Raw genomic sequence first — 14,379 nt, forward strand, 5'->3', positions numbered from 1 at the left:
TCATTTTCTCTGGATAAATGGCCAGAAGTGGAATTGCTAGACCATATGATAATTCTATTTTTAATTTTTTAAGGAACCTTCATACTGTTTTCCATAGTGGTTGTAATAGTTTATGTTCCCACCAACAGCACATGAGGATCCTTTTTCTCCACACCCTTGCCAACACTTGTTATTTCTGGTGTTTTGATGATAGCCATTTTAGCACGTAGGGGGTTATATCCTACTTGTGGTTTTGATTTGCATTTTCCTGATGATTAATGATATTGAGCATCATTTCATATACCCATTGGCCAGCTGTAAATCTTCTTTGGAAAAATATCTATTCAGATCCTTTCTCTATATTTTTAATTGGATTGTTGGTTTTGTTTGTTGTTTTGCTATTGATTTGTATGAGTTTTTGGTATATTCTTAATAATAGTCCCTTTATTAGATATGTGACTTACAATTATTTTCTTCCATTCAATGGGTTGCCATTTCATTTTGCTGATGGTCTTCTTTGCTGTGCAGAAGGTTTTTAGTTGATATAGTCCCACTTATGTATTTTTGCTTTTAGTGTCAGATTAAAAAAAAATCAACAAGATCTATGTCAAGGAGCTTACTGCCCATGTTTTCTTCCTTCTTAAATTCAAGCCTTTTAACCATTTAATTTTTGCATGTAGGGTAATATAGGGGTCTAGTTTTCCCAACACCACTTATTGAATAGACTGTCCAAATTATTATTTTCTTATTCTGCTAAAAACTTGACTCCACTTTGATCAATACTCCTCCTATGTCTTCTCAGCTATTCCCGTCATAGTGCCAGCTTATATGTTCTCTAACTTTTCTTATAACTTTACAATTCAATCACACTCTTTCTTTCCTTTGGAATTTTGGAAGATCTATATTTATAGAGTGCCTTCTCACCCCAAACAAAGGGAAGCATTTTGCTTTTCAGAACAAGTGTGAACAAGCTAGAAGAATAAGAAAAATGAAATGCATAGTAGAGGAGGAACAATATGAAAGAGGAATGTGAATTTTGGTATCCAAAAGGACTGATCATTAAGCAGTAGTAAGAATTTAAAAGCCAATCTCTGAAAGGCCTCAAACAAGTGCCTCTGGAGTGTTCTGGCAGACTGATGAAGAGGACAAATTCAGAAATTGCAATTCACATAGCAACTGGCTATTCATCCTGAAAATAAATCTATTCTGGTCATTATTTACTCAGCAGTTATCTTTGTTTGCTAAATGAATCTGTGGCACCTAATGTTTGTTCCCCAATTCTTTGATGTCTGGTGTCAACCAGGCATTTAATAAGTGTCAACTGAGATATTGTATTTAAAGGAATATATTCAGTGAAATATTAAATTAGGCACTGCAGCCTGACCACCTACTGCGTAGGAAAGTATTCCGTGCTAGAAAATAACATTACCATCATAAAGATAAAATGAATTTCAAATAGGAGACTTAGGATTTTCTTCCCCCAAATGCAAGGTTTGAGTTTTCATCCTCAAAGTAGGTTACGTGGGGCTTAGCCTAGTTTCAAATGAACTTCTGGTGCATCCCTTGTCTGTCATGGCTTTTGAGACTCATTTCTGCCCAGATATTTTCCCTGATTAGCCCCATCACACTCATCATTTTTGTATCCCAACTCCTCTGGTCAAAACACTGAGACAGAATAAAAAGAAAACTGAACACCAGACTATAAGTAATACACCAGTAATAATTCCCTATAGCATGTTCAACATTGCCTTCTAATAGTTGCACCATTGTTTTCAATATGTCTGGTTTATTAAAATTTGATTGGCCAGCCTATCAGAAAGAGTTAAGGGATGCCTGGGTGGCTCAGCGGTTGAACGTCTGCCTTTGGCTCTGGGCATGATCCCAGATTCCGGGTTCGAGTCCCACATTGGTCTTCTTGCATGGAACCTGCTTCTCTCTTTGCCTGTGTCTCTGCCTCTCTTTCTGTGTCTCTCATGAATAAATAAATAAAATCTTAAAAAAAAGAAAGATAGAGTGAAGATAAAGAAATATAGCAAACATATTATGTGTTCAAGTCCATGTAAGATGAAGACAGATTCCAGACATGCAAAGAAAAATGCAAAACAGAGTTGTGGCAGTTATTGGTTAAATGAAAACAGCTGTAGCAGACAGGTTTAAATTCTGCTCCGGGGCAGACTGTAGTTGTGCCCTCTTTGTACTACCAGCTTGAAGCTGGTGGTCCTCAATCAAAAGTGATTAAACAAAGTCAGAAAGTTGGAGAGCTAAAGTTGAATCCACACTGGCACTTATCTGTAGGCCTCAAGAAACTTTAGGACAACTATTTGTCTTCAAATCTGGTGTAGTGAAAAAATATCAAGAGCTACTCCAAAAAATCACAGCTATGAATGTTCAGAGAGCCATACCCCTACCAGTAGTAATGGGCTTTCAATACAATTTGATTCCCTACCATACCTGAAAGAAATATCACATTCTTAGAAACATGGTTGTTATAACTGAAAAATTCGGTAATATTTTATTTTTCCCTTATTTTTGGTTCTACTCTCTTCATTTCTACTGATATTAAAAATAGCTAGTATTGAAACTTCTTAGATACCAAACATTGTACAAATACTTTATATACCAATATCTTGTTTAATCCTCATAACTGATCCTTTTACAGAGGAGACAATAGATACCTAGAGAAATTAAGTACCAGGTAAAAAAAAAATCAAAGAATAATTGATAAAGTTAGAATATGAACCAAGTTCTGTCTGATTTAGTTAGGAGAGTTTTTGTGACCTTAGTGGTTTTGTCTCCAGTGTTGCTTTTTCCTCTTACAGGAAGAGAACTTCTACCAACAAGGAGAGATCAAGCAAAGTGGCTGTGGCCTCTTTGGCTTCTTCACCCAACATGTGAAGGTACCTCTCTGGGTCATTTACAACCTTCAGTCCATTCTGCCTATTTCTTGATCCTCCTTTCACCATAGAAACCAGCTACAAAGATCTTGCTGACTTGTGCTCATTTGTTTAGCCTATGTCCATCTCTTTTATTTGCCCCATTTCTTAGGGAGTTTAAACTCACTTACTGGGAAATTTTTCAATGTTACTAAGATGTTATTATCAATAGGCTATATGACCTGATCCAAAAGCCAGAAAAGACATGCAGTACCATGAATTCCAGTTATACAGGTATCTTCAAGCCAGTATTTCTTAATGATAGAATGTGGTCTATTGGACACAGGTTATTTTCTAAGTGGAGCAGTTAGAGAAATTATGATTTTATGTGGGTACTTTTTTGAGAGAAAATGTTTAGAGCAGTTATAGTTTAGCTTTAATAGTTTAGCTTTGCTAGAGAAAACAAACTTGTTGGCTATATATCCAAATATTTCTTATAGGCTGTTAAGACAACAAAGCCTTTTATACAGTTTCTTCTTTCTATTGGGAGATTTCTACTTAAATAAGAACACTGAAAGCATGTATTCTGAGAGATTTTGTTGTTCAGAGAGTGTAAATTTTTTAATTTAAATAAAAGATGGAAAAAATTAATGAAGGAACTATGTTAAAGACCTGAACTCCACTGAAGGCTAATTTTTTTTTCACTAAAATCCACACCTGCTCATCACTTGACATTTTACCTCTACCCTATTAGTTCTGTGGTCTCTGATTTTCTGTAATTGGCCTCTCAGATTTCCTATTTAGTTAAGAGTCTGAGGTATCCAGTATCCAAATTTGTGGCACGTCTGAAATGCTCAGTTTGGCTATTTCAAAGAACCATCTGGATTGATTCAGCTGTGATGCATCTGGTTAGATTGGTTATGGGCCAGATTTTTTAAAAAAATACACTGGATGGAGTTGCCTTTCAAGAGTCTGATTATTTTTGCTTTATATGCTTGGCCATAAAATCATAAAATTAGGAAATAGTCTCAATGGGTAGAAACTCTTTCAAAGAGTCACCTATTCTAGTCTTGATTTACTATTTGAGAAATTCTTCTTCAATCTAACCAAATGTTTTCTTTCTACAATTAACGAAAAAGCCACATTGCTTTGTGGCTTTCAGCATAAAGAGTGAAGTCTTCCATTCAGGAATCACCACCAAAGTTAACACCTTAGTCTATGTGTCTATAGATCTTTTTCTATGCATGTATGTATACATGTATGTGTGGGTTTTTTTTAACCAAAATGAGAACATAGTATACCTATTGTTTTTTTTTTTTTTAAAGATTTTATTTATTTATTCATGAGAGACACACAGAGAGAGAGAGGCAGAGACACAGGCAGAGGGAGAAGCAGGCTCCATGCAGGGAGCCCGACGTGGGACTCGATCCCGGGCCTCCAGGATCACACCCCGGGCTGCAGGCGGCGCTAAACCGCTGCGCCACCAGGGCTGCCCTAGTATACCTATTGTTAACTTATTTCTAGAGGATAATACTACCTCTGTATTTTAATAATTTAAAACATTTCTCTGATAATCCTGAAATGTTTTTACAGCTATTTTTTCCAGGGGACACTTTAATTATGTCCTTAATATAGCACAGACCCTTTTCTAAGTTTCTGAATTATTGAAAAAACTGGATCAATTTTCTTAACATCCTTTTTTTGTTACAGAGAAGTATGACTTCTCAAAAATGTAAATCAGATCAGCTGACTCTCTTTCTTAAATGTATTAATGACTTCTCACTGCGTGTAGAATGAAATCCAAATTCCTATTGCCTATAAAGCCTTATGATCCACCACCTCTGGCCAGCCTCACTGGTTTGGTCTTCTAATCACTCCTTCCTCTTACTCAGAGTACCAGCCATATGGGCTAATCTCAGATCCTCAAAAACTCCAAGTATTTCTTACCTTAGCACCTCTGTAACTGCCCTCTTCTCTCTGCTCTTATAGCTTGCAAGTTTCATAAAGTTCATAAAGCACTGCTTCTGAGAGGTTTCACTCGTTTTCCAATATCAAGTGGTCATTTTCCCCTATCTTTGGTGACTATGATGGACCATGGCCCTGTTTTCATGCACTTGTATAATTCCTTCCCACACTGACTCTGGGCTTTGATTTGGCCAATGGGATATTGAAAACATGACAGCCACCTATGCTTTAGGAACATTTGTATGTTGGGGTTTGTGCACTTATTACCCAGCTATCATTCTATAAAAAAGCTTGGGAGGAATGCAAAATAATGATGAGGTAAAAAGACCCTGGAGAATGAGGGTTCATCTTGGATACTCCAGCCCCAAATGACCTCCCAGCTGAATGAGGTGCCTGTAACTCTGGCTGGAGCACGTGGAAGGAGAGATTAACTTGGCTGAGTCTAGTCAACCTATAGATTCGTGAGTATCTATAAATCATTGTTGCTGTAAGACAGTATATCTTCAGTGGCTTTTACACTGTAACTGATAATGATATAATTCCTCTTGATTTTAGTGTACTTCATAGCATTTATTATCTCCACCTGAAATAATCAGACATTCCTGTCTCCCTGATTGTAGTCCATCTCCTGCCATTGAAAGCTCCATGAAAACAATTTTTTTTTTTCTGGATTGTTTACCATTGTATGAGCCTTCAGGGCCGATGACAGAGTCTGCCACCTAATAGGCACTCAGTAAAATGTGTTTAATGAGTGAATAAAAAGCTGTAAGACTTAAGAAAAATTTGGGGAAAATGGATAAAAGACAACCTAGAGCAGATTCCAAGATCATCTAAGCCAATCTTTCTTGTTATTAGTGAGGAAAAGATACTCCAGAAAAGAAAAGTTTAGAGCAAGACCTAAACAATGAAAGAATCTGCAAATCAAATCTTCTGGAAACTACTCATAGATTAGGAATCCCAGATCCAAGAAACTAAAAAGCACTCTAATTACTGAAAGTGTCATCTCAAAAAAATGATTTCAGACTGGAAGCATCTGGATTTGGAGCTGTTTTCCCGAACTCTAGCTGGAGTAGAGCTCTATGGTGCTTGAGAAGATACTGTTGGCCTTATCACTACTCTTTGTGCAAACTCTGGTTGTCCCAGCTGCTGCTGGGTGGTGATTTAGACCCTCATAGAAGAAGCCTGGTCTCCCAACTCCTACTACAGGACTTCCTCATGCCAACATCCTGCCCCTGAGCTGTGTTATTTTTTTAAACCATGGCATCACCCAGATATACTCTGTGACACTGATCCGAGAAATTATGTGAACAAACTTTCCAGCCTCTATTCATTATTTACAACACATCAGGCCCTCTGCTAAGTGGTTTTTATGCAATCTTTCATTTAAAGTTCACAACATCTCTTGGAAGTCAATACCATTCTAGGTCCCAAGTACCGGTGAGTAACTAAACTGTGCCTTTAAAATTTTAGGTAATATGTTGAGGATTGACAGCTAAATAAGTGAAGTAGTCCTGCTTCAGATCTCTATACGCCTATCTGCAATATTAAAACCTACTGCCTTTTCTCTGTGATGCCTCTACCCTCGTGGGTCTGCATGTCCAACATCAGCCCAGTTCTCAAGCCTGGAAGGTGAGGTACCCTCTCACTGGAAGGTGCCTCATTTCTTTGAGTCCAAATTCACTGTCATACTTAAGCTCAGAATTCATGAATGTTTAGTTGATATGTCATATCTCCCAAGTGGTTCAGGAATAGTTCATGCCTTAACTCCCCCCAAAGTATCTAATCTTGCATCTTTTAAATCTGCTGGCAGCCTACTGAGGAATGTATTTCAGGACAGAGGAGCTCTAAGAGCTTGGCTATATGAAAGAACTTCCCCCATATATCTGCATTCTGGCATATTCTGCCCTGTGTAAATATTTAGTTATGTTTAAGAGTGGGAAACAGTCATTTTATTTAGAACCTTAAGTTTAAAGAAACCCAAACACCATTTATTCCAGGATTTTTAGTAATCTATCCTTTTCTTCCCATCCTTTCATGCAAATACAATACATAAGAGATCAGAATCATGTTTCTCTGATTTGAGGAGGTATGTGTATGTGTGATATCTGTAGTGGTAAGTTAACAATATCTGGTTCCCTGGCTTTCTGCTTTTACCAGACGACCAGAGGCTGGAGAAAGTCATTATTCAAGGTCACACAGTTTTCCAGATGACAATACAGTAATCAGTAAGTGTTGGCACCTAGCACTTCAATGGTAAAACACACAACTTAATTCAATGTACATACCACCGCTTAACCTTTTCTTCCTCTGCCTCTCAGAGAAAAGAATTGCTTCCCCCTATTTTCCAGGCCCACCTCCCTGGATTCCCTCATGGTACACACTGGTTGCTGCCTCCAGACTGGGTTGCCTAGCAACCAAGCTCTGCAGGCTTCCTAATAGACAAAGGCTTTTCCTTCCAGTCCAACTGCTGTACTAATGCTCATTGTTGACAAGAGAACAACTCCCTGCTGAACATACTCTGTAATCTGGAGGCAGATTTAGGGACATGGTGCCAGGAGCTATGGACATCTCTCCTAAACAGGGAGGGGAATAGAAGTTTGGAGACCAACTCATTTTGCTGCATGGACTATTCCATGCATTGATGGATGACTAGGCATGCATTTCTACTTGGTCACTCACAAGAAATTATATTATAGGAGGTATTTTGTCACAGTAAAATCTGAATTCAGAGAACCATTTGTTCACAATCTTCTTGACCCATCCAACTCACAAAGGAAACCATATGATATTGTAAGGTATACAACCACACAGTTTGAAATTATTTCATGCCTGTCTGGTAAGTATCTCAGATACAAACTCCATTTAACTAGAAGCCCTTGAATTCATAGAGTACTTTCCAATCCATCTCACTGGATCCTAACATTGGACCATCATCAAGGCAGAACATAGAATGGTATTTCCACTTCACTAAAGATGAGGTGACTCACCCAAAGATAGAGAGAGAGAAGACAAAAATTACTCTTTAAAACCAGTTCTTCAGAGTCCTTTGGCTCCAAGTACTTGTTCAGCTCTGGGACAGATGCATCTTCATATGAAAAATGATTTTATACATGTAGCTTACCTTTAGTGAAAGGAAGGCAAAGGGTCATTTTCTAAATTAGTAAATAAGCTTGGAGAAATGTAACAACTTATTGTGTGTAATTCAGCAAAGCTGTGACGCTCTTATCTTCTGAATAAAGGCAATCAGACATTTAACACTGTATTACTGATGTCTCCATAAATTTATTTATTATTCTGAGATAGCATGTGAATGCATTTATAAAGATATATAAGCAACTAAGTTTTAAATATAGATGATTGACCATATGCAATTAATGCACTCCACTATTGAATAGGGCAGGATTTCACAGCTTTTTTTGTTTCCTAGGAGAAAAAAAGATAATAAACTTAATCATCATAGCCATTGTGCCTGTCTTCCTTGCCTTTGTGTCTTTTTTTTTAATAAATTTATTTTTTATTGGTGTTCAATTTACCAACATACAGAATAACACCTAGTGCTCATCCCGTCAAGTGCCCCCCTCAGTGCCCGTCACCCATTCACCCCCACCCTCCACCCTCCTCCCCTTCTACCACCCCTAGTTCGTTTCCCAGAGTTAGCAGTCTTTACGTTCTGTCTCCCTTTCTGATATTTCCCACACATTTCTTCTCCCTTCCCTTATATTCCCTTTCACTATTATTTATATTCCCCAAATGAATGAGAACATATAATGTTTGTCCTTCTCCGATTGACTTACTTCACTCAGCATAATACCCTCCAGTTCCATCCACGTTGAAGCAAATGGTGGGTATTTGTCATTTCTAATGGCTGAGTAATATTCCATTGTATACATAAACCACATCTTCTTTATCCATTCATCTTTCGATGGACACCGAGGCTCCTTCCACAGTTGGCCTTTGTGTCTTCTATTTGCCTGCAAAAAGCCTAGCATATAGAAGTCATATTATAAGTATTAATCGAGCTAAAAAATAAATAAGGAACCAGTATGTTACCCATTACAGTGGAAAGATCTTATGTTCCAATTCCTATCTCATATCATCCAGTTAGACCTTAGGTTCAAAATGAGGAATATTTTTCTTGCATTTTAGTATTGCTCAACTCTTGCAATATTTTCCAGAGGAAAGATAAAAGATCTTTCCTTTGAAACAAGACCGGATACACAACTCTAAGTCTAGAGCCTATGTTATTCAGATATAAAACAGGAATATTTAAGCAAATCATAATTGACCTTCTTGCCCTCAGTATTTTAACTCCTCTTCTTCCACTCATTATTATTTCATCCTTGAATACAATGATCATCAAAGGTGTTGCACTTATCTAGTCCTACAATCCATTATTTTTAAGGCAAGCATATCATAGCACATACAGCATAGTAATCAAAAGTATAAAAATTTGGACTCAGAATGACCTAGGTAAAAGGCCTCTCCTCCTAGTGACAGTGTGACCCTTAGGCATCTTTGAACCATTTTCCTTATAAGCAAAATGGGAATTATACCACCTATGTCAGTACAGTGGTAGATATTTAATAAGAAAGAGCATGTAAAACTTTTAGCTCAGATCTGGCATATAGAGCTCAATAAATGTTAGTCATTAATTTAAACTATAATAAGTAACAGTAATTTAAATAAGAACATATTTCGCTTTATACTGAGTTATTTTTTTTTTTTTGGAAGGGTCCACTTCTTTCATCAAGGCCCAAGATCCAAGATGTCTCAAACTTTTCAACCAATGCATAGAAAGAGTTCCCAGTATATTTCCAAGAAACATATTCAAATAGCATTTAAAAAAATATAGTATCTTTCTAGTCCAGGGAGGAATTCTAAAGCAGCAGCAGGCTAGACCTTTTCCATGAAGGAGTTTGCTATTGGTACTCTACTATCTCCCTTTTCTTCCCACCTCCACCACCTGGAAGGAGGAATTATTCAGTACACACTGTTCCTGCTCCTCCCTATGCTGGATAGGAATTCACCATGTTTTTCTATCACATGCTAGATTTTTCTGACACCATCTGTTCTCCTAAGCCCACAGCACACAGTTTGCCTTGCTGTCACAACTCTATTTGAAAATGTCGAGAAGAAATGTGATGAATGATTCTGAGGAATGTTGTTTACCTACCTATCATCCACCGTTGAGTGATAGGGATTTGGGGCTGGATAAAATAATGAGATTCACCCAAAAAAAAAAAAAAAAAAAAAAAAAAAAAAAAAAAAAAAAAAAAAAAAAATAATGAGATTCTATGATTAGCCCTACTCATTACATCATAGAATTTGAATAAAATAGACAAGGGCTGATTCCAAAGATTGTCAACCCAGTAAGGACCTGTTGCTGTAGACCATACCTTAGCTCTTATTTGCTGAGTTCTTAATTTCCACTAGGCACTGTTAACCACCTTCCACACATAACACAATCCTCAACACCTCAACAAGAAGGAAGATACTGGTATCATCCATTCACATAGTTGAGAAACTAGAGGAGTGAGAGGGGAAGTTAATCTTCTTATACTCATACATCTAGTAAATAGCAGAGTTGAAATATGAATCCAAGTTCTGAATCTCTAGACTCTCTGTCCTTGACCAATGCATACAATGCCTCCCACAAGAAGAGTAAACTAAGAACCAATTGGCTTGCACTCTCTGATTCAACCATTAAGGAGATTTCATCTTCTGGAGTTACAGTTCTTTTTTTTTTTTTTTTAATCTATTCTTTCTTTTTTATTTTTTTTTATTTATTTATGATAGTCACAGAGAGAGAGAGAGAGAGAGAGAGAGAGGCAGAGACATAGGCAGAGGGAGAAGCAGGCTCCATGCACCGGGAGCCCGACGTGGGATTCGATCCCGGGTCTCCAGGATCGCGCCCTGGGCCAAAGGCAGGCGCTAAACCGCTGCGCCACCCAGGGATCCCTGGAGTTACAGTTCTATTTTGCTATTACTGTAATGCTAAACTGTAAGAAAGTTCATTAAAGGCAGGGTCCATGAAATACTTACATTTATAATACACATTCATACCACCTTTGATCATGCACAATAGGTGCTTATTAAATATCATTGATTTATCAAATGGAGACTCTCACCACCGTGATCAAATAATTTATCACCCAAATCAGCATATGTTTGAGAGGGAAAGGGGTCTTTCTTCAACAACAGCTATAAACTGAATTGATACTGGATAAATTAGATGATGTATTTATTCTAGTTATAACCTCTGTTAATCTATTCAATGTTTTGAGTCCCCTCTGAGATAAAGGTTAGAAACAGCCTTTGAAACAGTTAAATTGGAACAAAAAAATGGACCCATGTATCTTCAACACAAACCCAGAAACAGAGCTTATAAAAAAGACAACCTGGATGTCACCCTGATTTTGTTTTCCCTTTTATAAATGTGTTTGTGATTTTTTTTTTCCCATTCCTCAGCAGATGCTACCTGATTTGTGCTCTGGCTAATGTCACTCACGTCAAAAGCGTTGCCAAATGCAATGAGGTGAAACTGACACCAGGAAAGATGATGAGCAAGGAGAATGGCAGCTGGCTGCATTTCCTTCTTGTAGAATTTTAATGAATCAAGGAGCATCCTGATAGAGTACATCTGTACATGCTAGAAGCAAAGCAGAATGCTCTCATCCCAAACTCTGAGATCTGAAAACCCTCTAGTAGGCTCCGCCCTCATGACAGGGCTAGATGGGTCCTGAATAGAGGATGAGGACGGAGAACTGAATATATACAGCAGCTGCAGAGCTACAGGAAGAACTGCAGAGGAATGATTACAAAACTGGTGTTCTCACTGGCTCTGTGCTACTCTCTAGCTTTGTGACTTAAGCAAACTGTCTTAACTACAACTCTGTTTATTAATAATAATTAAAGCTACTTTAAGCAAAAGCAATAAAACAGTTAGTTAATCTCAAGGATCCACAGGTATTTCATGGAAGCCAAGGGCAGGAACACCCCAGAGTCTCAGAAGCACTGCAGTTCCAGGAAGGGACCTCAGTTCTTCTTTCATTCTTGCTATTTTCTGTGAATTTGCTTCTCTCTCTCTTCATCAGTCTTTCTTCCCCCACCCATAATTTTCTGATGGAAGAAAAATAACCCAAGTTTTCATGTTATCAGTCTAGTCACAAGGAAAGACTGACTCTCAATTCTCATTCTCTTTTCCATGTGTGATTCTTGCCTAAGATCTGACTGGCCAACCTAGTATCAGGTGCCTTCTCCAGACTCAAAAGCATGAAAAGAGTAGGTATCAATTTTAGATACCATGCCTGAGATCCATTTTCCTGACTAAATAGAAGATGTATTTATCCTCATTGCAGAGGAATTGTTTGTGAGCTGAGATATTTTTCAAAGGTGTCCATTCATTTGTGTACCCCTATTCCCTCAAAAGTAAAATCCAATTTCTCTCTCCTTATGTGGATGTAAGTCTCAAAAGAAATGAGTGACCCTGTGAATCAGATGCAAAGCAATTATATTTAAGCTTATATACTCCAGATTCCCAAGTTTAGCCCTCTTTCCACAGATATGTAAGTCACTGTCATTACCAGAAAAAAAAAAGAAAAAACTTTCCTCATATGAATGTTGTAGGCTTAGAGTTCACTGACAAGCCAGAGCCTCTCCCTCTCTGGTTTGTAATTAATTCCCTTACTTGTATTATGTAAATAGTACCTTGTATAAATTCATATTCATAGTTATCATTAATAAACTCAGTTGTTATTTCCCTTACAGAGCTCTGAGATGCTTAATTATTAGAACTGTAAACAGAACATAAAGGGTGCAGAAAGCATGAATATTTAGTAATACTCACAGATTTTGTTCATGACCTGTCATGATTATTAATATCACTATTAATTTTGCCCAGGCAGGTTGTCAACATGTGTACTAAGTATGAAGGAAGGAAGACGCCTTTACCTAGAACTGAATTTTCCAAAAAATGCTACTAAAAAGAATACACATCTTACTCATACTCAAGTCTTGAGACAGCAGTCAATCCATCAACAGGTCTTCACTAAGGCCTGTGATGGGTCAAGATTCAATAATCTTTGGGGCTTAGGAAAGGGCTAGAATGTGAGATAATATTTTTGAAGTATTTATTCATAGACCCCTCCACATATGTCTGATCTGGAAACAACTCCTCAACCCTCTATAGAAATAACTTGATGAAAAAAAGCATAAGTTTTAATTCTGACTCTGTAACTTTATGGCCTCAAATGCTTTACCATTACAGGGAGCATAATTAAAATATCTGCCCTGCCTAACTGGAAATGACAGAGAGAGAATATTTTGTCAATGAACAGCAGAGAAAAGTTGAAAATTAAGGTTTAGGCATGGTTTACTTAAGAAAGCCTGAAGTGATACATGTCTTGGGTAAACACATGGGCCATCTTGCATAGAACTACTGAGAAACAAGATCCATCATGCGATCCCCTTTAAAGGTAAAAATGCAAAAAGGTTCTTACTCCTAAGATAGAAAGGTACAGATTATTGAGTAGTGATGCTGTCTGAGAGGGTAAAACTTGAGATGAAGAAAGAAAATGGACAGATACTAGGAAAAAGGGAGATGAAAATGAAAAGATAACATTCAGTCAGAGCTTTAAAAAATATATCAACATGAGGAGTGGCTGTTCTTTATACTCTCAATGGTGCACATATGCACACTTGCAGATACAGGCACACATGGTTATATATTTCCTCCACCCACAGACACCACATATATATATACACAATCTCCTCATATTCCTCATTATGTACAAATCATGTGTCCATGCACACACATAAATATACTCCCACAAATCACACACACACATACACATTCCCCCCCTTGCATATTTCCTCTCATCCACGAGAGTATCAACAGCATTTCAGCAAAGCTGTCTGAAACAAATGCAGAAATGAAGCACACAAATACCTCAAAGACAGACATAGGGACAGAAGCTTCTGATCAAGAGTCAATTAGAAAAACAGGAAGACCTAATCAAATGCCAACAGAAAGGTCAGCATAACCAACTCCTACTTCCTTAAAGCAGTTGATAATTTTTTTTTGTATTTCTGTAAATAGAATTAAAGATGGAAGAAATTTAGGTTAATGGCTGAGTAGTATCAATAGCCAGGTTGGTGTCTATTTTGGAAAGAATATTTTAGTAACATGTTTACCAAATTGTTCTACTCAGATTCTAACTAAAATACAGTTATAAAAACATAAATCACTATACTTCCTGATTCATCTATCCAAATGCACATAGGAATAAACTGAGATACAAACATAAAGATATGCACTTGAACATCTTTAATCAACAAATATATCACTCCAAATTATGCAGCTTTGAGTTGTTAAGTAAACTTTTACTTATTATTTATTTTAAAGATTTTATTTATTTGACAGAGAAAGAGCATGAGTGGAGGGGAAGGGCAGAGGAAGAGGGTTAAGCAGACTCCCCACTGAGCAAGGAGCCCTACACAGGACTTGATCCCAGGAGCCTTGGATCATCACCTGAGCCAAAGGCAGATGCTTAACCAACTGAGC

The 14,379-nt window shown here is 37.4% G+C and overlaps 2 long non-coding RNA genes across 10 annotated transcripts in view; both read right to left on the reverse strand.

The window, feature by feature from the left end:
- The window catches only part of LOC112651796 (uncharacterized), a 144,684-nt gene extending 137,481 nt beyond the window's left edge, over positions 1–7,203 (reverse strand). For both annotated transcript variants that reach the window (XR_007410293.1, XR_007410294.1), the window contains exon 1: positions 7,103–7,203. This is a non-coding gene — a long non-coding RNA (uncharacterized LOC112651796). The remainder of the gene's footprint in view (positions 1–7,102) is intronic.
- Positions 7,204–8,092: 889 nt separating this feature from the next.
- LOC112651429 (uncharacterized) overlaps positions 8,093–14,379 on the reverse strand; it is a 146,227-nt gene continuing 139,940 nt past the window's right edge. For all 8 annotated transcript variants that reach the window (XR_007410301.1, XR_007410297.1, XR_007410296.1 and 5 more), the window contains 2 exons: positions 8,612–8,799; positions 8,093–8,240 (listed from right to left, as the gene is read on the reverse strand). This is a non-coding gene — a long non-coding RNA (uncharacterized LOC112651429). The remainder of the gene's footprint in view (positions 8,241–8,611; positions 8,800–14,379) is intronic.

Source organism: Canis lupus, chromosome 4 (assembly GCF_003254725.2).
Source record: "Canis lupus dingo isolate Sandy chromosome 4, ASM325472v2, whole genome shotgun sequence".
In the NCBI taxonomy this organism is placed as follows: Eukaryota; Metazoa; Chordata; class Mammalia; order Carnivora; family Canidae; genus Canis; species Canis lupus.